Here is a 22,260-nt window from a genome sequence, read left to right as displayed (position 1 = left end):
CTCTCTCCGGTAAATTGTGTCTACTCCTTGTCACAGGCTGAGGAGATGGGTGGTTGCCTGACTGAATTGTGCAGGGATAAAGACTCCACAGTCTGCCTGGGGTGGGAGAGAGGGTCCAAGGGGCCTCAGCTGAGGGTCCCAGGGGCCTGGAACTCTGTCAGGCCCAGGAGCCCAAAATGGCATCTCCCTGTCAGCACAGCTGTGGCATCTGCTCTGGTTCTCTTCTCCTTTCCCACCAGGCCTGGAGCCCACCCTGGACTAGAGTTCAGGCCTAGTCCCCCTGAGGAGGTGACATTTCAGTTGGCATGTGAAGGATGAGAAGGAGCAGGTCCAGTGAGAAATGAGGGTACAATCATTCCATGGATAGAGGACAACAGTCTTCTCTTGTCACTGAGAAGGGTCTTCTCAAGACTCCGTGCACTCCGTCCCCCGTAGATGTGCAGCCAGCTCTGTGGGGGAGGCAGATGGGGACCAAACGTGTCCCTGAGGCCAGTGCTGGAGGGCCATGGACCCCCTTCCCTGTGGGCCTTTTGGAGGACCCTTGCTGGGCTTGATGGGGAGCGCCAACTCTGAGCTGGAGTAGCAGCAGCAGAGAGGGCATCCCAGGTGAAGAGGTCAGCGTGGCAAAGTCCTCCCTGTGGGATTTGCAAAGCCCCAGGACAGCAAACACACAGGCGCCCTTGAACCTACAGAACCAGCATCTACCACACGATGCTTCTGAGCCCTTTGCAGACTCAGGACCCAGGGTCTCTCTTCTCCAGGTTAAACGTTTTTGTTTCTGCCAATTTCAGTTTCCCCAACCCATCCCTCAGTGCTGGCAAAGTATGGGGACCGCTCTGGGGCGTGTTAACAACATTGGATCCCATGGCCCTGGGCTGGGCCCCAGCTCCTCCTGGGCTGAGTGGCTTGTCTAAGTCACTTAATCTTTCTGCTCCTGGGATTCCTTGATGCTAAACTGGGGACAGTAATGAAGACAGTGGGGAGCCTCCTCCTTGCAGTGGGTATCAGATGGCTGCTGGGGTGGCAGAGCTTTGTCCCTGTCCCCACCCCCAAATGCGGGGCTTGGTGCAGGCAGTACCCTGTGCTCCATGGGCTATGGGTGAGCTCGGCCTCTGCGACCCACTGATTCCCCTGGAGGGCGGGTGCTTGGGCATTCCCTGGATGCAATTCGGTTTCCCCTTCTCCTGTCCTGTCCCTGATTCTCTGAGGCATCCTGCCTGATCCCTTCTGGAGACTCTAAAACTGGGGACAGCTCTTGGAAGCTTCTTGCCTCGTCATCCTTTGCCTGAGACATGAGCAAAAAAAGCCCTAGCTGCCATGCAGAAGAAGGGTCCCCCCCAGCACAGGGAATGCCAGGAACCCAAATCCCCGTTGTTAGGCACTAGAAAGATAGGGTCCTGCCACAGATGCCTCCAGTCAGGGGAGCCTTGGCCTGCAGGGATCCTGGCTTCTTCTGTCTACCGTAGAGCAGCCACCCGTGGGGACCAGCAACTTCTCATGGGGAAAGGTTGTGTACAGAGGGCAACAGGAGCCAAGAGCAGGAGATGGGCAGCTCTGACAGCTTGTTATCCTGGTCTGAGCCAGTAATGACGGATGGAACAAAGGGCTGGGTGAGCTCTGTGTCACTGTGGCTTCATACATGGGCTGTAAGCATGCAGGAGCTCCAAAGGGAGGAGGGGAGAGTGGCCAGGAGCCCACCTCCAACCCTGAGGGACCAGGAGGAACAAAGGCCTTTAGGCCAGGTAAGCAACCCGGTGCACAGGGACAGGCCAGGAAGACCAGTGTTGGTGTCAGGGGATTACTAGGCAGTTGACCCAGGATCAGACAGGAGCCTGCCACTCGTCCCTCAGGGGGCCACAAATCCCTACAGTGGGACTTGGCTTGAGCAACAGGCCTGCTGAAACCAGGATGGGGTCTCTGCACGGCCTGGGCTTCAGGATGGAGCCCGTTGTAGGGAAACTGAGGAGACATCTAAGATTGACAGTGGAAGAGATTTCAGCCTGGCCTCTGGGTCCTATCAGTGCTCATGTGGCCCTAGGCCTAGGGACTTGGCAGACACTGCTGATCTTGGGGATGTGTTCCCGTAGGTCTTGCCAGGTCTGAGCAGGGCTGAGGCTTCCAGAGGCAGGGGTGTCACCTGTTTCTCCCCATCGGCACTTTGACCTTTGGTTTTGGGGCATCCCTACAGGGCTTGGGGCTTGGGGGAAGGTATTCTAGAACGTCCAAGTCATCCCCCAAATACTCATGATCCAAGTAATAACTATAACAGTAATAATTATGCTTGAGGTGAAATTGGCATTTCTGTTGTGTCTTTAGTAAAGGTTGCTGTTTTTCATGGACCTGAAACATAAATTTTGCTAAAAACTGTGCTTGCCTGGCACATCTGGCTACAAGATGTGTCCCAGCCAGCTCTGGCCAAGAGGCAGCCCCTTCAACCCTCCCACCCATGGGGAACATTGGGAGGGGTCACTGCATGACAACTCCCAGGATCAGGGGCACACTCTGATGCCTTTGGGGGCCAGGAGGGCAGTGACAGCAGCAGGTCAGGTGGCCTGGGGACATGGGCCCCATGTGTCCCACCTCTAGGCATGGCTGTCGATCCACAGCCCAGTGTTACCTGCCCATCACTTGCCCCAACCTGTGACACCCCTGTCCTAATTCCTCAAGAGATGGCTCTTCTAGATTTTAACACAAAATCTCCCAATTCTGAAATACTGTCAACCCAATGAGTTATTTTTAAAATGTCATGTGAGGGGCGCCTGGGTGGCTCAGTCGGTTGAGTGACCGACTTCGGCTCAGGTCATGATCTCACGATTTGTGAGTTCAAGCCCTGCGTCAGGCTCTGTGCTGACAGCTCAGAGTCTGGAGCCTGCTTCTGATTCTGTGTCTCCCTCTCTCTCTGCCCCACCCCCACTCATGCTCTGTTTCTCTCTGTCTCAGAAATAAATAAACATAAAAAAATCTTTAAGTAAGTAAATAAATAAATAAATAAATAAATAAATAAATAAATAAATAAAATGTCATGTGGCCCTAATAAGCACCTCTATGGCTGGTTTCACCTAGGGACCACCCATCAGTGACCCTGGGCTTGACAGGGGCAGAGGGTAACATCGAGCCTCTTCCCCAGGGAAGAGGTTTTTTTTTTAATGGAAATTACCATTTTTCTGCTTCCCAAGGTGGTTCTGAAGGTGAGCTGTCCCTGCTTGTTGGAAATGCAAAGAAATAAATGTGTAAAAATAGAGTAGCAATTCCTCAAATCCCCTGTCAGACTTAAGTAGCTGGTGTCTCCTCTGGGAGCGGCAAGGATGGCCCTGAATCATCCCCAGACAGCCCAGCAGGATGATCAGCTCTGCACGGGCACTGCGTGCAGGCCCGCCCTCCCCATCCCTGTCTCCACCCCTGGAGGGGCCCCTGGCCAGCACCTGCCATGTGTGCGTGTGTGCGTCAGGGTGCACAGGGGGACATGAGGACCCCGGGAGGGACAGAAATGCAAGCAGTCACTTGGCCCTGGCCTGACTTAGTCCTCTGTTCTGTCAGAGCCCTCCCCTCTCTGCTTCTCCTTCATCTCCTTTACCTCCCTCACCTCTGCTTTCCCTGCTTGGTGTCTGTCCCGTGGCCAGGTGGCAGGTTTGTGCCAGCAGGTGCAGGGGGAGTCCCATCAGTCTTTCCATCTGTGAGATGGGGACAGTGATGGGATGCACACCACAGGGGCCTGTTTGTCAGCCCCGAAGAGGAGACATATGCACAGGGCCAAGTGGCGGGGCGGGACCAGATGGCAGGCTGCCTCGCCTGAGTCTGAGCTGCTTTCAGAGTCCCTATCCCACCTCCAGCATCTGCTCTGCACCACTGTGACGTGGAGGGAGTTCCTGCTCCTGTCTGGAGGAGGCAGCAGACGAGAGGCTTTAGGGACAAGTGAGAATTATTCTGGAAGACTCTTTGTGGACAGGTGATGCTGCAGGGGAGCTGGGCTCTCAGCCCCACCTTCAGCTACAGGGGCACCAGGGTCCAGACACCACACCCTGGGTTGTTGGTGTCATGATGACTTGAGATCCCAGGCCAGGATAACAAGCTGTCAGAGCTGCCCATCTCCTGCTCTGGCTCCTGTTGCCCTCTGTACACAGCCTTTCCCCATGAGAAGTTGCTGGTCCCCACGGGTGGCTGCTCTACGGTAGACAGAAGAAGCCAGGATCCCTGCAGGCCAAGGCTCCCCTGACTGGAGGCATCTGTGGCAGGACCCTATCTTTCTAGTGCCTAACAACGGGGATTTGGGTTCCTGGCATTCCCTGTGCTGGGGGGGACCCTTCTTCTGCATGGCAGCTAGGGCTTTTTTTGCTCATGTCTCAGGCAAAGGATGACGAGGCAAGAAGCTTCCAAGAGCTGTCCCCAGTTTTAGAGTCTCCAGAAGGGATCAGGCAGGATGCCTCAGAGAATCAGGGACAGGACAGGAGAAGGGGAAACCGAATTGCATCCAGGGAATGCCCAAGCACCCGCCCTCCAGGGGAATCAGTGGGTCGCAGAGGCCGAGCTCACCCACAGCCCATGGAGCACAGGGTACTGCCTGCACCAAGCCCCGCATTTGGGGGTGGGGACAGGGACAAAGCTCTGCCACCCCAGCAGCCATCTGATACCCACTGCAAGGAGGAGGCTCCCCACTGTCTTCATTACTGTCCCCAGTTTAGCATCAAGGAATCCCAGGAGCAGAAAGATTAAGTGACTTAGACAAGCCACTCAGCCCAGGAGGAGCTGGGGCCCAGCCCAGGGCCATGGGATCCAATGTTGTTAACACGCCCCAGAGCGGTCCCCATACTTTGCCAGCACTGAGGGATGGGTTGGGGAAACTGAAATTGGCAGAAACAAAAACGTTTAACCTGGAGAAGAGAGACCCTGGGTCCTGAGTCTGCAAAGGGCTCAGAAGCATCGTGTGGTAGATGCTGGTTCTGTAGGTTCAAGGGCGCCTGTGTGTTTGCTGTCCTGGGGCTTTGCAAATCCCACAGGGAGGACTTTGCCACGCTGACCTCTTCACCTGGGATGCCCTCTCTGCTGCTGCTACTCCAGCTCAGAGTTGGCGCTCCCCATCAAGCCCAGCAAGGGTCCTCCAAAAGGCCCACAGGGAAGGGGGTCCATGGCCCTCCAGCACTGGCCTCAGGGACACGTTTGGTCCCCATCTGCCTCCCCCACAGAGCTGGCTGCACATCTACGGGGGACGGAGTGCACGGAGTCTTGAGAAGACCCTTCTCAGTGACAAGAGAAGACTGTTGTCCTCTATCCATGGAATGATTGTACCCTCATTTCTCACTGGACCTGCTCCTTCTCATCCTTCACATGCCAACTGAAATGTCACCTCCTCAGGGGGACTAGGTTTATTTCATCCTGATTAAAATAGGCTCTCCCCTCCCCCAACATCTCCCTGACAGCATCTTGTCTTCTTCTTTCATAAAACACACCACCATTTGTGGTTCCAATCTCATCTGTGAATCTGCTGGGCCCTAAGGTCCTCTCCCGCCTCAGAGAGAGGCCCCCTGGAAGACAGGAGCCATGGGTCCTGGGTGCCTCGCTTTCCTGAGTGCCCTACAAGTCACAGCAGGGCTGGGAAGGAAAGGAGTCAGGGCAGAGAGGCAATGGGAGGGTGCTTGGGGCCAGCAGTGGGGCTGGGAGAAGAGGCAGGTGGAGCAGGGCTGGGTTGGGGGAGCAGGAGCAAAAATGAGCTGGCACAAAATCCAGCTATGCACTGCTTACCCAAGACACAGCTAAGATAAAATGACCCAGGGGCCTTCAGAAGAATGGTGCAACAATAGAGGGACCATGTGATTGCCAACAACAACCAAAAAAAGCAAAGTAAAACAGTATTTATGAGATGAAATATAACCCAAGGCATTAATGGGACAAACTGATCAGCAATTCATTGAGAAAATATAAAAGATATGAAACCTAACAAAGCTTCAACCTGATCCAAGGAAAAATAGACAAATTGCAGTTCTATGTGCATTTTTATACATTTATTCCAGAAAACAATAGATGGATTAGTCTAACATGAGGTAGGGCTGTTGGGGATCTGCATTACTGAGACAACCTAGCTGAAGCCCAAACAACAAGAAAACGTGCCCCTTTCAAGCACACGTGGAACACATTCCAAATCTGACTATGTATTAGGACAGCAAGAAAACTCAAAAGTCATGTCCATAGCCACCACCACAGAGAGAAAATCAAAGAAAACAAGAAGAGGAAATGCCCTCAAACCCCAAACACCAGAAATTAAAGATACAGTTTCAATAAGCCTACACTAGATATTGGATATAAAGTCTAATCGCTGGCTCAGTTTAGGAAACCTGAATAAACCTTAGGAAAAACTGAAAAACTAGTCAAAGAAAAACCTAGAGGGTTTTATAGGACAGTTTTACCAAGCCTACAAGGAATAGATACTTCTCATCTGATGTAAAATATGTACACAAAGGCCAGTGCCTTTCTTTCTAGCTAAGAAAGAGAATGGGCAAAAGGGCTTCTCAAATACAGCAACAAAGCCCATGAAATATCTAGGAATAAAAAGGAATGAATGTATAAAGACCACACAATGAGTAGTCAAATATAGTCTGAAACTCCCCCCAAATACAAAGGAAGACCTCAATAAATGGAGACACAACAATGCTATCCTGGACGGCAAGTTGATTCTCCTCCAAATCCATCTACAAATTTAACACAATTAAATAAATAACCCAATAAAATACCCAAGTTTGACTCTCCTCCAAATCAATCTACGAATGTAACACAATCTCCATCAAAGAATTATTAAAACCCAACAAAATAAGATATAACTGGAAGGCTAGAAGGGAAAAAAAGCCAGAAAAATCTTGAAACTATTGAAAAATAATAATAATGGGGGGTACTTACATTTAAAAAAATTTTTTTAATGTTTATTCATTTTTGAGAGAGAGAGACAGACAGACAGAGCAGCAACAGGGGAGGGGCAGAGAGAGGGAGACACAGAATCTGAAGCAGAATCCAGGCTCTGAGCCATCAGCACAGAGCCCGACACGGGTTGAACCCATGAACCGTGAGATCATGACCTGAGCCAGTCAGTTGCTTAACTGACTGAGCCACCCAGGCATCCCTCGGGGGTACTTACCTTTCAAATTAACAGAACATATTACAAGATATGTTTATGTTCTTTATATGTTTAATATGCTAATTTTTAGTATTACAAAATATTAGTACATAGACCATTGCTGTCATGAAAGACAGATCAATGGTACCGAATACAAAGTCCAAAAACAGATCCAAACACATGAGGGGCTTCTGGGTAAAATAATAGATTGAACATATACAACCAATTTAGCTCCTTCCTGGAATTCCATTACAACTTTAGTAAAGTGATTTTTTTTTTTTAAATCACAAGGCTACAAGGACACAGAGAGCAGCAGAGGAAAAACTAACAGAACTGTTGGAGGCTGGAAAGCAGATGGTCTCATAGTAATGGACTTACTATATCAGAGAAAGTTGAATCCCAAGCTGGCAATGAGAAAAACCAAGAGACTCTTCTAGTCTACATCATAAAATCCACCAAAGGCACCAAGCACTTCTGGGAGTGGGAGTGAAGACAGGATTGAAATAAGCAGGACCAGTTGGTGGCTAGTGCCAAATGCCCTGCCCATATACTGTGCCCTTGTGACAGCCCTGACAACTAACACTGGTGTTGGTCTGGAAGCTCGTTCCCTCTCAGAAAGGTGGAAAAGGGTCTGTGGGCTGCAGGCACCAGGTATATTTGAGAGCATAGGCACCAAACTAAAACCAGGAGGACTAAATCAATGCTGAGGCACTAACTCCCTTCCACAATTCACCCCAGTATTCTAGAGGTCAGGCCTTTACCCCTCAGGATGGAGACTGGGAGGGGTCTTCTCTACAGAATCTGATCAAAAGACCAAAAGGTAGTATCACTGTCCACAGTTCCCCCTGCCTACATGTTTCAAGCTCCTAGTCATTTCTTTTGTTGCCCAACGTTACACATGAATAGCTAGCCAGGGATCACTGGCTCTCCCGGGGAAACTCCAGACATGGCAGATGGAGACCAAGAAGAGGCAGACAACCAAACAACAGGAAAGTGGGGGGAAAAGAGACGATACAGGAAGGTGGGGGCAGCCCATCATCAATAACCTCTGAGAGCTAGGAGAAGATATACAAGGATAGTATGAGAACAAGGACAGGATGAGAACAATAAAAAGGGTCCTTTGAAATTAAAACCATTTCAGCAGAAATGACAAACTCAGTGGAAAGACTAGGGAGATAAAGTTGAGAAATCCCCCAGGAAGTAAAACAATGAAACAAAGAGACTTGAACAATCAGGAGAGGGAAGTTAAGAAAATTAGAAGACCAGACTGGAGATGTATCATCCATACAATAGAAACTTCATAAAGAGAGGAAAGGGAAAATAGACAGGAAAAGAATTAATGAAATAATTCAAGAAAATTCCTCACAATGGGAAGGTGTTTGCCAGATTGAAAGGGCCCAGCTAGTACTCAAAACACAGATGAAAACAGAACTGCACCACGGCACATCACCATGGTATTTCAGAACGCAGAGAAAATTCTACAGACTTTCACAGGGCATAGGAGGGCACTGGGGGAAGCAGATACATAAGAGGGAACAAAGGATTGGAATCAGAATGGCTTTAGTCTTCCCTGAATTCAAAGCAGGACAACAATGGAGCAAAGCTTTCGAAGTCCGAAGAAAGATTACTTCCTAGCTAAAAGTCTATACCCAAACAAATTCTCCAGCAAGTATGAAAGTGAAATAAAGACATTTCCAGGCGTGTCAGCTCTCTAAAGTTTTATCTGCCCAGCACCTCTTCTCAAGAAGCTACTGAAAGTCACATTTCTTCAAAACAAGAGGGGCAATCAAGAAAATGGAAGACTGGAGATGGGGGGAGCAGGAGACCCAATAAAAAAAATGAAGAGGGAATCCCTTGGAGGATGGTAAAAAGTGATCCCAGGACAGCAGTTCTGCACCAGATGTGGAGGGCAGCTGAGCAGTCTTGCCTCCATGTGATGCAAGAGACAGACGGTCATCGCTAAGACACAGGTCCCCCCACCACATTTCCACTGGACCATCCTCTTAACCCAAAGACAGAACACCCAGGAGAGCTTGGTCCAGATTCTCATCCATGTGCTGCTGAGGGTCTCTCTCCTCGTGCTCTGCTGAGGACACACGTATCACTCCTGGAAGTTCTTAGCTTTTCCCCAAGAGCCAGAGGGACATGGCGGGCTCGAAAGTGGAAAGTACAGGGCAGGCCATTCTCTCTGACCACACTTCTGTCTGGTGCCTGGTGCACACCTCAGCCTTGCCAGGCACCCGGCTGTGGAGAGCCCTGTGTTTCCCCAGACTCCCTTGTGACCTTGCTTGCCACTTCCCCTTAGAAGGGGCCTTGTCAGCTCCCAGCAAAGGGGAAGTCAGCCCATGACCCGGAGAGTGCTCTCCTCACCCTCTCCTGGAGCCTCTGTCCAGCGGGGGCAGTGCTGCTCTCTCGTTGCAGAGCTTGTGTGTGCTTGCTTTCCAGTTTTAATATTAATTTAATATCATTTCTGATATTCATTTATATGTAAGCTGTAAATAGCTCATCAAATAATAAAACAGTAAATGAAATTAGTAAATGACAGGGTAGCAATTTGAAAGCAGGGGTTTGGTAAATGGTGAACATGAAGCAGGTGTGGACATTCTGGCAACCTGGCACCATTCAGTCAATTATGTGTAAGAGCACCGGGTGGCCAGTAATGTCACTTTTGGGTCCACTGCGTAAAGACAGGATATAGCGACCCTTCCCCTGTGGGCCATTTTTCGCTGCCCTGGACAAGGTGTGCAGACAGGCATGCTCACACAGGTCCTTAAGGAAGCAATTGAGAGCTGTTCACAGCAGCATTGCTTGGACAGGTTTCTGGGAGTTGGAGACAACGTGGCTGTCATCAGAGGGCAGGAGGAGGGGCAAAATGAGGCAGGTGCACCCCACACAGTGCTACATGGATGTTAGAGGTTTGACATCAACATACAGGACAGATGGATCTCAGAAACATGGCTGAATGCAGAAAGTGAGACATGGCGGGCTGTACAACACAGCACCATTTATGCCAGTTAGACACATACAGACCCAAGCAAGGAGCAACACTGATTTTGCAAAAATAGACACTGACTGGGGCCCGTTTGGGTGGCTTGGTTAAGCCTCTGAGTCTTGATTTCAGCTCAGGTCATGATCTCACAGTTCATGGGTTTGAGCCCCACATCGGCACCACACCCATAGCTCAGAGCCTGCTTGGGATTCTCTCTCTCTGCCCCTCCCCTGCTTGTGATCTCTCTCTCTCTCTCTCTCAAAATAAATAAATAAACTTAAAGGGCACTTGGGTGGCTCAGTAGGTTCAGCATCCCACTTTAGCTCAGGTAATGATCTCACGGTTTGTGGGTTTGAGCCCCATATTGGGCTCTGTGCTGACAGCTCAGAGCCTGGAGCCTGCTTTGGATCCTGTGTCTCCCTCTCTCTCTGCCCCTCCCCTGCTCACGCTCTGTCTCTCTATCTCAAAAGTAAATAAACATTTTAAAAAATAATACAAATAAACTTTAAAAAAAACTTAAAAAATAATACACTGACCAAAGGATACCCTTGGAGCACCTTAGAATGGTCGCTCACTGCAGGGGAAGAGGAGAGGGGAGCAAGCTGGTTTCGGAGAGAAGTGGTTTCTCTTTTTAATGACACTGGGACAACTGGCTATAGATGGAGGAAAAGATCAAACCCTGACCTCGGATGGTAAACAAAAGCAAACTCCCGGTGGACTGGTGGCCTGGGACGATGAAACTGAAATCACAAAACTGCTAGAAGAAAATTCAGCTTAATGGTCTCTGTGCTGGGTAGGCCCTGGACTCCAAGGCCAGTGTGCTTTCCAGGTTCCCCTGTCCCTGCCCCCAGAACTGCCCCAGCCTCTGCTGGGCAAGCACCTGGGTGGCTGGGCGTGCTCCCTGGGGGCCCTGCTGCTGCCCAGCTTTCAAGCATGTGGATGAGAACCAACTGGTCTCCCTTCCCCAGTGCTCAGGAGTCCCTGAAGCTGAAATCCCTACAACCTTCCTGCAGAGCAGGGTGACAGGCAGTGCTCCCAATAAGGGGAGAGTGACACATACAGAGCCAGGTCAAGGCCAGAGCACCAGCCCAGCCCTCCTGCTGCAAACACCACCAGACCCCACCGTGAGTGGACCAGAGTCCTAGGCACTGGCAGCCTGGGGTCTCGAGGAGCACACTGGCACTCCCACCCCGGGGGAGGTCATCTGCAAGAAAGTCATCCCCTCCATTTGTTAACAACGTTGAGACAAGCCCTCCGTGACTGCAAATTCCCCTAAAGATGATCATTAAGATAAAATATGTTTATGGAGAAGCATAATCAGGACACAGCGAAAGCCCTGTTTGGAAGCAGGCAGGCTCTTTGGAGGCTCCGGGAAGCAGAAAGCAGGCTCAGCCCCAAGGGGGCCATCAGCACGGGGCCCCACTGGTGAGCTTTATTAAAAGAAGCTCATTAGGATTATTTCATCCCAGCCCGTTATAACTTTATGACCAAATCGGAATTAATTTTTGCAATGCCGGCAGCCACAGCTCATCTGATGTCGTGTTTTTACGACTCGAGGTAGAGGGGAGGTGTGGGGTGGGGGGCCTGGGGCTGGGCCAGCCCCTCTATGCTCGTTCATCAGGGCTGCATCTGTAACAGCTGCAAGGACTTCAGACACAAGAGCTGGAAGGTCCATAAATTGCCTCGAGTCCCAGGCCCTCTTACCTTTCCAGAGCTTCAGGTCAGGGATGGGAACTCTGGAGAAGGGAAAAGAAATTTCCCGTAGCTTCTCTGTCTGGGACCATCCCCAGAGCATGCCCTCCCAGGGTACAGGGTGACAGATGCTCCTCGGTGGTGCACAGGGAATATCCTGGCCTGCCCAGCACCCACCTGCCCCACTGGAGATTACAGACCTACCCGGAGTTGTATCACATGGCCACCTGCTTCTTTCTTCTTCAGGTATAGCTCCTTGATTTTCCTTTGATGAACCACCCTCACCACTCCTGGACCACATAGCTCAGGGGGAGCCAAAGCCATGGAGCCCCTACCCCAGGAGCACCCACATGGCCCAGGCAAGCCAATGAACCCTGATGCCAAGCATCTGCTGGGGCATACAGAGAGATACCATCTCTGCTCTCTGCTGTGATTGCTCAGCAGGTAAATTGTGAGCCAGGGGCTGATGGGCACCTTCTCCTCCCGCAAGAAGCAGAGCTGAGAAATGAACAGAACAGGTGATACCAGCTGTGCCTGAAGCCAGCTCTGAGTCAATTCATTTGGATTTCTGTCTCTTGTAGCCAGAAGAATCCTAAAAGGCACCATCCCCGCCCCCTCACACACAGGGAAATCCCATCGCCAGCCTCCTTCACGCTTCTGAGACATGCCCTGCCCTAAGTAAGCTAGACACCATCGTTTGATTTTGTAGCCATATCCCTCTATTAGCATCAGATGGTGCCACTCTGTTCTACCTCCTACTTTTGGAGGAAGCTCAGTGGGGACAGAGAAAGTCCACAGTGGATTTAAGGTACGTGGTCAAGAGAAAGGAGCCAAGCTCTGGTTCACTCACACAGATACATGTCCTTGGGAAGTGAGGGACCTGCCTGATGCCACAGTGGCCCCAGCAGAGGTTTTGAGGCCACTGAGGCTGGGCCCAGACCAGCAGGGCCATGCTGAGTGATCAGGAGCTCTGAGCCCCTCCCAGGCTCCCTACAGCAGCACTAGACCAAAGCAAGAACACCGGTCTGGCTCTCCTGCTACAAACACTCCCCGGCCCCAGCACGAGTCACCTGCCATTTGCAGCCTTCATGCAGAGGGCACCAAACGCCCCGTTCCCAGCTCTGTATGCTCACACCAGCCAAACGGCCTAGGCTCCTCCACACTTGCCGGCTTCCCCCACACTACCCTCCTGCCGGCTCCTGAAGCCCATCTACCTCCAAGGATGCAGCAATCAGGTCCCCAGGGTCCAGGAGCTGAAAGCATCCTGCTCTGGTGAGTTCCTGTCCACAGCCAACTCAGGGCAGGTCCCAGAGACCAGCTACAGTCTCCAGGGCACCAACATCCTCTCTGGGAGCAGTCAGCTGAAGCAAGGGGAGCTAGCCCTGAGTTACCTCCTCACTGCCGCTCCCCAGCACACGGCGGCCAGATGGCAGGATACAATGGAGAGACTGGCAGATCGCTCAATGAAAATATTTACTGTGAACTTCAGAACAAAACACAGACACCCACAGGTCCCGACAGAAGGGAGGATTCCCTGGGATTTTTTTTTAAATGTGGAGGAAGTGGGAGGCTGACAAGTGGGGCCAATGTTAGGGGCCACGGGCCTGGCGGCTTCTCTCCCATCCCCCATGTACAGCTTATACAAGTGCATGACAGGCAGGGAAATCCCATCGCCAGCCTCCTTCACGCTCCTGAGTCCTGAATTTGGATTTGGACGTCAGGCAGCCTCCTGGGCGTCACTGCCGGGAAGGCCCTCAGACACCCCACTCAGAATTCTAGGATGAAGCTGCACTCCCTACCTAAGGCCATGGCCCCTTCGTGCACCCAGGCCCAAGCCAGGAGGAGGGCCTGCTTCTCCCCAACCCACAAAGCCAGCTCTCTCCTCACCCTAGGGCTGCCTGCACCTGTCCCTACCCCCTTCAAGCACAGCCCTAGCTCACACCTCTCCAGGAACCAGCTCCTCACTGGTCTTCAGATTCTCCAAATCCAGGTTCCAAGGCATTTCTCTCCAGCTGCCAACTTCAGATTCCTATACTGAGCCCCATGTCATGAAGAGTGGGTGACACGATGCAGGGAGGGGTCCCAGGGCTTTAGGAGGGGCTCAGTGCCAGCATGCTTGCAGGAGGTATGGGATGCTCCCCAGCCCCCACCTGAGGCCCTCTCCCACCAGGCCATGATCAAGATGCACGAATAGCTGCACCACCAAGCCACCTTCTTAGGAGAGAGAATTCAGACACCCTCGTCAGTGGTGGGACAGGAAAAGGCCCTACAGTTGACAATGAAGATGGCATCAGCCACATTGGGCATCGGGGCTCTATGGACATCTCTGTTTATTCTTCACAGCAGCTCCACGGGTCAGGAATGGACTCTCTCTAATGCGGATGGAGTGAGGCTCACACTCTAGCCCATGGCCTTACAGGGGCAGGGGGCAGCAGGGAAGGTGTCTAATTCCAGAATCCAACTCAGCCCCCTGCACGGGCCTCAGCTGGGGCCACTTGGAGCCAGCTGCATTGGGGCCAGTACACCACAGCCTGCTCAAAGTGTCAGGGGACCTCATCCCACCATGACCCTGCAGTGCAGAGACCCACACTCTGCCTCACCCTGTCTGCTTTCAGCCCTGAGGTGTGAGGCTCTAACAAGGACCTGGAGAAGCTGGGGTTTCACCCCACTGAGCACCCCGTGGCCCTCGAGCCTTGTATTACTGGTGTCACTATAAGCTGGAACTTGAGATGCTCTACATGGCAGCGTGTGCTGGATGGTGGAGGGAGACACCGAAAGTCCATTTTCAGGGCCGCTGTGCACACCAGTGCCCTGCACAGCGGCAGGGGCTGGGGGTACCTTGCACATTCACACAGACTCATGCCCTGGGAGGGAGGTGTGCTTGCACAGGGCCCTTCCCCTTTACGACCTGGAAGTGGAGCAGAAAGGGAAATGGGCAGAAAGAGTCCAAAGATCCCACACCAGGCAAGTGTAAGGGGGCAGGGTTTCTGACAGGAGAGATGGCCCACTGACCAGTGCTCCTCACATCTGTCCCTGTCCAGAGCCTGCTGAAGGAGCAGAAGTGAGTGATGAGGGACTGTCCTCACCCCTCTCTACTGATGTGGAGGAGGGGGTACCCTGAGGGAACTGCCTCTTGACCCACAGTCCACAGAGGGGGCAGGGGACATTGGCAGGGTGGACACCTTGGGTCAGCCCAAGAAGAGTTCCACATAGCAGTGACTCCTCTTCCTGAATCTTCTGCTGAGTCCTGCTGGGTCTGGGAACCTGAGTGCCTCCAGCCCTCTGCCCTCTCTCCCAGGGAATGTCAGGCAGATCCTGTCTTCTTTTCTGTCTTTCTGGTCTTTCTCTGTCTTCCTAGGGTAGGAATCACAGGAGTCTGCCATGAGCCTGCACCTTTTGGACCCAAGGTGCAGACTGGGGTGAAGGTACAAGAGGCCCCTGTTCAACCCTGCCGAGGGTCCCAGGCACATCATCCAGTCCCACAGATGATGGGGTCACGTCCTGTTTGTTTTCTTGTGTGAGGTTGGTGGGTTCAGAAGCCTGGCGGGCTGGTGTCCTAGGGGGATACTGATTAGCTCTGGTGGGCCCCACATGTCTCTCTCCTGTGATCCTTCCTGCCTTGAAAAGCTACAGCCTACAGGCACCAAGGAGGGAAGGGGCTCCCCTGCTCCTCAGAGATGCGGACCTGCCAGGATCCCACAGCAGCCCCCGAGGCACTTTCGCCATGTTCCCCACACAGCACCAGCCTCCTGTCAGCCCACAGTGTTGACAGGGCTTAATTCGATCAGCCCCATTTAGAGAAGGAAGGAAATGAGAAATCGGAGCAAGTGCTGAACGCTGTGAATTTAATCCATGACACAGCCTCACACGGGCCTTTCCTAACAACCTGGGGGCACGGGGTGCCCTCCAAGCCCGGATCCCATGGCCACCCGAGGGCCGCCCTTCCTGCAGAAAGGATGGCACAGAGCCAGCTCGCCAGGCCCCTGGCCATCCCGGACGCCCCAAGGGCTCCAGAGGACAGACTAGGCGGCTAGGCAGGCAGACACTACAAAAATCATTGTGTTCTACTTTAAAAGGCCTGGGGTTTCCTTTCCTGGTTTAAAAGCAGATGTGACTCAGCTGGGTGTGCTCTGAGAGGCAGAGTGGATGAGCCACTTGACATGCCAGCTCGTGAACCATGGAGCTCCTGCCTAGCCCAGCAAGAATGCTGGGGCCGCCATCACTGTTGTGCATGTTGAGGACTGCACAGGGCACTAGCCACCCCAGGACTAGTGCAGATGGAGCTCACTGTTTCCATCTCCTGCACTACTGAGTCGGACACTAAGACCCTTGCGTGATCCAGTCCCAGTTAACCTGCCTGCCTTGCCTGCTGGCTTCTCCCACAGCTGAGGCCCCTGCACACTCTCCTGGGGCAGGAACCCCCTCCATGGGGCACCCAGCCTGGCTACCACTGTCTGCCTGCCAAGTCCTGCTCCTCCAAAGTCCAGCCCCAAATTTCCTTCCGTTTGGGAGGAAAAGACCTGACCACCTGCCCCCTCCAGCAGACCGAGTTAATAGTTCCTTTCCTGCTGCCCAAACCTTACATTTTCCTTCCTTCCTTCCTTCCTTCCTTCCTTCCTTCCTTCCTTCCTTCCCTCCTTTCCTTCCTTCCTTCCTTCCATGAAGTATTTCAATATTGACTACCTCTAAGGCCCCATGCAGCATGATCCCCACTATAGCAATCTGTGCAATGTCACCATCACAAACATGCTGACTTGCTCTCACTTGCTCCTGAACACACACACACACACACACACACACACACACACACACACATACACACTCAAACTTGCATACACACATGCACACTTAAACCCAGGCTCACACTCACACATTCATGTTCACAAACTCACACCTTCTCCCATCAATTCCTGGAAGACCAAGGCTGCCTTTGGCTCCTCTCCAGATCCCTAGACACCCACATGGGGCTTGACAAAATACATCAATAAACTGGGGCCCAAACCACCTGTTGGTAAGTGGAAAGCAACTGTTATCCTTATGCTACTTGTGAGCAAACTGAGGCTGGGAAGGCAGGGAGAGGCTGCAGGCATGGAAGCAGCCACGGAGAATATTTTCTTGGCAGGAGCAATTGCGGGCAGACACTCAGGAAGGTGTGGCTGCTGTTTTCCTGGCCATTGTTCCAGGGGCGGAGCATGAAGGCAGCAGGGGGGGTCTGGCTGGGCAGTGGGTGCTGTTGCTACTGACCTCTCCCTCTCCTCCTGAGAGGGCTGTTGCCATGGCTCCCGGCACATCCCTACAGCCTGCAGGCACCACCTGACCACACGCCCCCAGCCCAGAGCACTGGCCAAGCATCATACCAAAGCAACCCTCACTAGGGCCTCCATGGTGCCAAGTGCACGGACTCAGCGCCCACAGGTGGCTAGGCTAGGTGTGTTTCGTGATATCCTCCCCTTTTTCTCTTTGACCTTGTTTACTATTAAACATAGGGAAATGGTCTGCAGTTCCAGAAAGAAATATGTTCTCCCATTTTTCCTTGAAATGTGGGGCCCCCTTGGCTTATCTTTCATTTTTCCACCTTAACTGAGAGATATTTCACTTCCGTAAGAAAAAGCCACGTGGGAATGTGGCCTCGGCCAGAGACAAGGGGCCATGGGGAGGCTCTGGGCGTGCTGGAGAGTCTAGGTGGGCAGCACTGCTTAGGAGGGTATAGGTCCATGGTGCTGGGACTTATCTCTGTCAAGAAGTCCAGAATCTGGATGTGCATGTGAAGTCTCTGATCTTTAGATACCCAAAAGCAATTTTATTTTATCCATTTATTTTGAGAGAGAGAGGGCGCAAGTGAGCAAGGGGCAGGGAGAGAGGGACAGACAAAGAAACGGGGCTCATGCTCATCCAGAGAGGGGCTCCAGGTCACCTGAGGTGGGGCTTGAGCTCACCGGACGTGTGGCTCATGCTTATCTGAAGCAGGGCTCAAACTCACAAACTGTGAGATCATGACCTGAGTCAAAGTCAGATGCTTAACCGAGTGAGCCACCCACACACCACAGAAAGCAATTTTATAAAACGTAAGTCACGTGCAGCTCAGTGACACCAGCCAAAGGTGGTTTCCCAGGTCAGTCTATGACCTTGGCTCCATGCTTAGCATGCTCATTCCCTAGGCACTGTCCTCTTACCTGCGTGGGGAGCCTGTGGGACATCAGGTTCTGACAAAACAGAGCAAGCCGCCTGCCTGCAGTTGCTGCAGTAGCTGAAATTTCCTCAGCCGCAGCTCGTACCCACTGTTCATTTGTGTGCCATTATTCTTAGAGCCAGCTGCTGATGGATATGATTTATCGTGGGATCCTCACATGTAGACCAGATGAATGCTCACTGGTCATCCACACAGCAACAAACACTCGGTTTATCCCAGGCTCCTCCTCTATCTTGGGGGTCTTGGCCTAGTCCCACGTACAGCCGAAGGCTGACCCCAAATCTTGTGCACTTCACACAGAGGACCAACGTCCTTCACATGTAAAGTGCTCCTTCAGATCAACAAGAAACAGCCCAGCAATCCAAAAGGAAAACGGGCAATGGTATAAGTGGATAGTTCTCAAAGAAGAAAATCAAGTAGCTTTTAAAGATATGAAAAGATTCCCTTTTATTTTTTAAAAAATGTTTTAATGTTTATTCATTTCTGAGAGAGAGACAGAGTGCAAGTGGGGGAGGGGCAGAGAGAGGGGGGGAATCTGAAGCAGGCTCCAGGCTCTGAGCTGTCAGCACAAGGCCCAATGCAGGGCTTGAACCCATGAACTGCAAGATCATGACCTGTGCCAAAGTTGGACGCTTAACCAACTGAGCTACCTAGGCGCCCCCCACTTTCATGTTTTAATAAAAGAAATCCTTGTGTCAGATTGTCAAAATAAAAATGTGTGAATCAGGGGCATAAGTTGATAGAACAAGTGAGGGAGCCACAAGCAGGGTGTGGCACAGAGGGCCAAGGAGAGGTGAGGTCAGGGGCAGAGGCCACTGGAGCCCACACAGTGTGGAAGATCCTCATCCTGAAAACATAATGAGAGATGTGGCTCAGTTTGTTCTCCAGAACAGCCCCAGCTTCTGGGAGGAGATGGGGTGGGGCAGCACAAAGGGGCGGTAGGGTAGAAGGCACACAGAGGGCTGAGAGGCAGTGTCACCATCACTGCAGTGATGCAGGAAGTAGGTGGCTGAGCTGGATGCCCTGTCACCTTGGGAAGCCTTTTGCTTCAGGGGGGACCTCAGGAGGTGTCACATGGAGGAAGGGAGGCTACTTGGGGCAGGTTGGGCCTGATGCTCCTGTGGGGACCCCAAAGACAGACGTCTGGTAGGCACTCAGGTATGATATGTCTGGGGCACAGAGACAGAGAGCTGGGCTAGAGGATGGTCTGGGGGTCCTGGGTGTCTGAGGTTAATGTAAATAAGCCATGGGGTTTGCCTTCAGGGATGCATAAGGGGAAGGACATCAAAGCAACTGTAAACAGGTAAACAGAAAGTTAGGAGCATCATTGCTGATTCCTGCCCATTCCCCAGAATCTTGTCTGGGCACCAGCCAACTGTCCTGTCCTCTCTAGCCAGGGAGGCCAGAGGGGGGCTGCCTTGCCACAGCCCAAGGCTACCAGCAGGATGGGCTGGGGCTCCCTCCACCCCCTTCAGTGTGAGGCCAGCCCGGGTGTGAGACAGGAGAAGTCCCTGCCACAGGACCCGGCTCTCAACCCAGCGCAGCCACTGCCTTGCATGCATCTGTCCAATGCTTCCCAGAGCAGCAAATGTGCCCACAGCTGGAGTACCCACCAGACGTGTCTGGGTCTGCCAGCCCTGCCCTTGGCATCAGCAGGACCCCACCCATCACTACCCTACCAGTCTGATCCTAAACACCTGCAGGAGCACCCTGGGGGCGGTGCCTTCACACCTGTCACCTTGCTCACCAGCTATGACCATCCAACCGGAAATCCTCATACCCCTTCCAAGCTGAGTGCTGAGACTCACAGTCTGGAAGGCAGGTCCAGCAAGACCCCGTGCTCCCTATCGATACCTGATGGGCACCCTGGGTTCTGATCCCAGCAAGGCTACTTCCCAGGTAAGACATGGCCAAGCCACTCTCCCTCTCTGGGCCTCAGTTTCCCCATCTGAAAAACAGGCACAGCGACTCCAGCAACAGCCCACACAGAGTATGTGTTCAGCGAACCTAAGTTCGGGAAAAGTGAGGGGGTCTTAATAAGGTGCTCTGCCAGAGAATCAAGGGAAAGAAGAGGGCAGCCAGAGAGATTCAAATGGCTTGGAACTGCCCAAAATATGGGAATGGGTCACAAACACCAGACTCCTGCTTCTTTCCCCGTGTGTCAGGGGCATCCAGCCTGGCCTGGACCTCCAGCTGCTCCCAGCAAGAACTCTTTTGAGGGGTCTTGCTCTTGCTTGAGGCTCAGGGCGCATCCCCCAAGGTCCAGACCCCCAAGAAACACCCCTCCCCTCCCGTACTGCTCTTGAAATCACCTCAGAGAAGCTTCTGCTTTCAAAGACATCCCCAGGCAGGAAATGGGCCGCAGGCACCATGAATGTTTAATTACGTTAATTGTCCAAGTTCAGAGCGCACCATCACTCCCTAAGTACCTTATGGGAAATTGTAATTAAGCGTGAAATGGCTCGTTTTTACAACTCCCCTTTCTCACCCTCTCCAGGCTGCTGGGAGCTTCTGGCTGCAGCCCAGCCTCCCTAGCTAAAGCTCACCTTCTTTCTTATTTAATTTTCTGACCTTTTCTCATGACATCCCCATCCCATACACACCCGCGCTTTGGCACACACCAAGCGCCGTAATTACTTAACTATAAACCTCCCATGGAAATTTGCTTTTGACTTCGTTAGAAAGCACTGTAATCAAATCTCTTAGAGTACCGGATCGATGGGCGGGCCTGTCAGAGGAAATACATCGCTGGATTAAGTGGCTTAGCAAAAGGAGGTCTCGGCGGGCATGGGCGGGCATGGGCGGGCATGGGCGGGCAGACTACACAGGCAGGTGGGCAAGTGTAATGACTAGAAAGTCTGGCCTGGCCCTCACGGGGCCAGCAGGCACCACCAGTGTTCACCCAGCCCTGGGCACTCATGGGGTGTTGACCCTGAAATGCTCCTCTGAAATGGTTTAGGTCATTCTACGTACATACTCCTGGGCCTGCCCCTGCAGAAACCAGAGAGAGGCCTGGCCTTAAACACACAACAAATGTATATTTTTGACCTCAAGCTCTGGGAGGCTGTGCATACGGGTGCACAGAGAGGGTAAGGTTTGGAGGGGGAAGACAGGCCCAAGAGCTCTGACCCAGGGTCCCATGTTTGGAGCCCCAACTTGTCGGAGACTGTGGACTGGGCTGGTACTGGTGTCCTGCAGCGTGTTTCTGTCTGGTATGAGACTAACTTTATTTCACACGCGTGCTTAAAACATACCACAACTCACGTACCTGTGCGCCACACCTTCAGAGAGAGAGCAGGGCAGAGGGGCGGAGGGAGAGAGACTCTCAAGCAGGCTACATGCTCAGGGTAGAGCCTGACATGGGGCTCGATGCCACAATCCTGTGATCATGGCCTGAGAGGAAATCTAGAGTTGGACGCTCAACTGGCTGTACCACCCTGGTGACACCGCCTTCACTTTTTAACACAGCGGGGCTCTCAGTGAGTGAGCCTTGTCTCTCTTGCACACCTGGTCTGCATGCTGCTCACACGCCCACACGCACACGTGCATGTATATCTGTACACGTGTCATGCCGAGACCCCTGGGACTGAGCAGGGGCCGAGAACCAGGCATCAAGGTTGAGGAGTGCCAGAGTACCCAGAGTCCCCTTTCTTGGAGCAGCACTCTGACTTTGTTCCCAGCAATCACTGGTCCCTCACATGCACACAGCCCTCCTCTAGCCAATCAGCCCCTCCCTCACTGGATGCGGGCCTTGAGACAGAAGATGCGGGTCAGGAGACAGAAGAACTGTGGGGATCACCCGTGCCCACTCACAGCTGTCAGGCCCCTCCTGTCACTGGGACTCTGAGTGGCCTGGCTTCCAGGTCCTTCCCCAGCCTGGTTTCTAACTCCCCACTGACTCTGTGGGTATCCTCCTGTCCTCCCAGTAATTCTGCCCTGGCTCAGGACAGCCAGACTCCATTCATGCTGTCTGCCGCCAGAGAACCTCCCTGCCACAGAGGCAACCCTGGCAGGCACCCAGCGACATCACCATCCCATGCACAGCCCAGGCACCACGGGCCTTAACCCCTGCTCTGCAGGGGATTCTGAACATACTGCATCACATCACCCAGGTGGGAAGTCCCAGGTGGAATTTGCCAGCTCTGCAGAGTTAAGCTCAGAAAGTGAGCAAGGCCAGATCCCCACAGGAGGCAGAGCCCACCAGACCCCAGCTCAACCACACCCCAGTCCGTCTGCTCCGCAAGGAGGGCTGGGCATCCTCGGGGCTTCACACTCACCTCTCTCCTCTCT

The 22,260-nt window shown here is 52.7% G+C and overlaps 1 protein-coding gene across 2 annotated transcripts in view; it reads right to left on the bottom strand.

Annotated features, from left to right (window-relative positions):
* Positions 1 to 22,260, bottom strand: part of ADAMTS2 (ADAM metallopeptidase with thrombospondin type 1 motif 2) — a 241,762-nt gene that overhangs the window by 100,068 nt on the left and 119,434 nt on the right. The gene's annotated exons all lie outside the window — the stretch shown is intronic.

Source organism: Panthera leo, chromosome A1, assembly GCF_018350215.1.
Source record: "Panthera leo isolate Ple1 chromosome A1, P.leo_Ple1_pat1.1, whole genome shotgun sequence".
Classification (NCBI taxonomy): Eukaryota; Metazoa; Chordata; class Mammalia; order Carnivora; family Felidae; genus Panthera; species Panthera leo.
This window is presented reverse-complemented; position numbering and strand designations above follow the sequence as displayed.